The sequence below is a fragment of the Schistocerca nitens genome, chromosome 1 (assembly GCF_023898315.1).
Source record: "Schistocerca nitens isolate TAMUIC-IGC-003100 chromosome 1, iqSchNite1.1, whole genome shotgun sequence".
Classification (NCBI taxonomy): Eukaryota; Metazoa; Arthropoda; class Insecta; order Orthoptera; family Acrididae; genus Schistocerca; species Schistocerca nitens.
Window position 1 is genome coordinate 29,193,775 of NC_064614.1, and position 3,551 is coordinate 29,197,325.

At 45.6% G+C, this 3,551-nt stretch overlaps 1 pseudogene; it reads right to left on the reverse strand.

The window, feature by feature from the left end:
* Positions 1-709: 709 nt before the first annotated feature.
* Positions 710-827, reverse strand: LOC126209495 (5S ribosomal RNA; annotated as a pseudogene).
* Between the last annotated feature and the right edge of the window lie 2,724 nt (positions 828-3,551).

Genomic DNA, 3,551 nt, shown 5'->3' on the forward strand with positions numbered 1-3,551 from the left:
CTGAAACACTAACCCCAGAGGCGTAAAAGAATATTACAATTAAAACTAGAGTTACTCAGAATAAATACAACATAATCACACCACAGTGTAGGTGAGCCATGGCGTGGTCTACCTTGCTTCAGTGGTTATTTTTGTTCGATATCTCGCGTTAAATTGAAGCTTTGATTGCTAATGGAACTCTGGCACGAATGGTTTTGAAAGGCCAAGAACGATGGCGCTGAGGAGAGAATGAGATCGGAGAACGACTACTGCCTTGCCTAGAGAAGAGGTGAAGCCATCGCGCAACTATCTGTACGCCAAGGGTTTTGTATCCTGCCTTGTGTGAACTGCACTTGGCGCGTGTTAGGTTGGCTTAGTTCAAAGTGTGGATCGCGCATTCGACAAATGCAGTTGCTGTTTGTTAGCTATTGAAGGCACCGCTCCAGATATAGCTTGTGCAACAAGTTACTGCCGATATTAAGTGGAATGCAGCCAGCTTTGGATAGGCCTCTAAAAACAAAACTCCCCCCTCACAGGTCATGAAGGCCCAAAGGTACCGACTGCCCGCCGTGTCATACTCAGCCCACAGGCGTCACTGGATGAGGATATGGAGGGGCATGTGGTCAGCACACCGCTCCTCCGACCGTTTGTCAGATTCCGAGACCGGAGCCGCTACTTCTCAATCAAGTAGCCCCTCAGTTTGCCTCACAAGGGCTGAGTGCACTGCGCTTGCCAACAGCGCTCGGCAGACCGGATGGTCACCCATCCAAGTGCTAGCCCAGCCCGACAATGCTTAACTTCGGTGATCTGACGGGAACCGGTGTTACCACTGCGGCAAGGCCGTCGGCTGGATAGCCCTCTAAGTGTGGCTAATATATGTGTGAGTGGATATACAGCACTAGTGATGAAGGACGCAGCGGCAGTTTATTTACTGGTAAGCACTGCCCTGCTCTATATACACGAGCTAAAGCAAAACTGAGGGAAGTCTGCAATCCTAGTTACCAGACGTAGATTTAGTTTCAGTTGCTGCTTATTAACGAGACAAGAAGACCTTTCCTTAAACTTAAAGAGTGTGGTGTACCAAGTGATTTAGATATTTAATTTACCTATTTGATTTTGTTAATCAACCTTTCTAGCTCCTCCTCTTGTTACGGTCAATAAACAATCTTGGTGACTTAAATTACTTGCTTTAACTCTACTGATTACGCCAAGCTCTGGTGGTTTCAAGGTTAGAAATATTTTATTCGTGTTGCCTGGTTATTGCAAGTTCTTGACAGTTGCAGGAGTGAAGTTGTATTACTAAAATTGATGTAATGCCAAAGTGGTAGCCATAGAGGTGGTATGTACAACTGGTACAAGCCGGGGGACCTATCTAGAGTTAATGCCGCCCCGCCAACGGCGTCCCTTTTGGAAACGAAGCTCCTGATTTCCATTTTCTGTAAAAGGATTTGTCTTGCTTGCCATTTCATTGTTTATTTTTCATATGATTTAAATTTGTTCATACATTTTTGATTATCTTGGCCTTCCAAGTTATTGTAAAGCTTTACCTACAGGATTTTTTAAAAATCTGTGAAACCTTTGAAAGTTTTGGGTATCTTGTTTCTTTTTTTAAAATTCATTGTAAAGTGTTACCTATAGGATTTTGAAAAGTCATGATACCTTCCAAGGTTGAAAGTTTTGAATGTTTGGTGTTTTTCTTTTTAATTAAAAATTATGGATATATGTTTCATTGCAAAGTTTTCTTAAATTGAAATTTAAACTGTCATGGTCTGGTAATTAAAGTAAACTACAGCATTAACTAATACAAGAAATTTCAGCAAGTTGTGATTTTGAAATTACCAGTCTCTTCCTCTTAGTGCAGTAAATAAGCTCTTTTAAAATGGTAGCTAAATATTTCGTGTTCCAGCATCTCTCCTACTCCACAAGCTTGGACTGCTGTTTGGTCCAAAATAATTCATATTTCTCCACTTGATACCCTGTTTGAACCTTCGTTTTTAAAATTACAGGACCAGTTGGCTTAATACAAAATATTACACTAATTGAAAACCTGAAAACATGTCATCTGATAATACGAATAACAGCAGGTTGAAAGTGTATGACCTGTCCTTAACAAAGCTAAGCCTCAATCCTGGAATTTATTGTGATACCAGACTCAATCAGACAGTCGCCTCTAGTAGATACTGTGAAAGAATTTAACAAATGGTTCAAATGGCTCTGAGCACTATGGGATTTAATATCTGAGGTCATCAGTCCCCTAGAACTTAGAACTACTTAAACTTAACTAACCTAAGGACATCACATACATCCATGCCCGAGGCAGGATTCGAACCTATGACCATAGCGGTCGCCCGGATCCAGACTGAAGCGCCTAGAACCGCTAGGCCACAACGGCCGGCAAGAAGTTAACAACAATGTTTTATCAGTACAAACAGGAATCTGCCGTAAGACGTTCCTACAAACAATAACAATGAGACTTAACGAGCTAGGCAAGGTCACTGTGCCGAAGATGCTGCATCTTCAGTCACCTGTAGTAGATAGTGTGCAACCAGCCGCATGCTTTCAAAATACGACAAACACATAACTGAAGCAATCCACTGTGTTGAGCCACGAAATCCATAACAAGCATTTGAGACTGTTACTTGCAGGCTGCAATGATGGTGGCTTCCTCGAGCAACCCCGTGTGCAGAGCGGGCACTTGAGGTAATCACAGCACCGTCCGTGGACTCTAGGTACAGTCGCCAGGAACCGTCAAACACTGTCCTGGCCACCCTTCCCGTATTTGGTGCCACTCTGTCGGCGTCGACAGTTGCCAGCTTCCTCTCATCTCCTTTGGCGTACGTTCCCAGACGTGGCTGCACCAAGGCTCCTCAACAGACTCCAGAACAGACTGGTCGGCACCCAATAACAACCAAAGGCGCGTTCGCATGCACTCGGCGCTGTCAGACGGCAGCTGCCTACGGTCTCAGCTCCAATTTCCAACCCATTTACTGCTCACCCAGGCCAACACCGACGGCACAATCGACGCCGCTATCCTTGTGTTGCGGGTCAGCAGCCACCGGGCTCTTCCCAGGCGCACCCAAGCCATCACAGGACGGTACATTCGACGCCGCTATCATTGTGTTGCTGGTCAACAGCCACCACGCTCTTTCCAGGCGCTGGCTTCAAACTCCTAACCTAACCTAACCTAACCTAACCTAGTCCGCTGCCCGACCGCATACCAGGAAAAATGGTTCAAATGGCTCTGAGCACTATGGGACTCAACTGCTGAGGTCATTAGTCCCCTAGAACTTAGAACTATTTAAACCTAACTAACCTAAGGACATCACAAACATCCATGCCCGAGGCAGGATTCGAACCTGCGACCGTAGCGGTCTTGCGGTTCCAGACTGCAGCGCCTTTAACCGCACGGCCACTTCGGCCGGCGCATACCAGGAATCAGCCACTCTGGGACGAAGACAACAACGGAAGACGCGCCCTCTATGCATACGACGTCACTCACGATTAGTTGTTCGCCAGCTGCTGCTCTGTGACTGGTCCGCTGTGTTACACACAAAGCTCTTAACGCTGTCTCA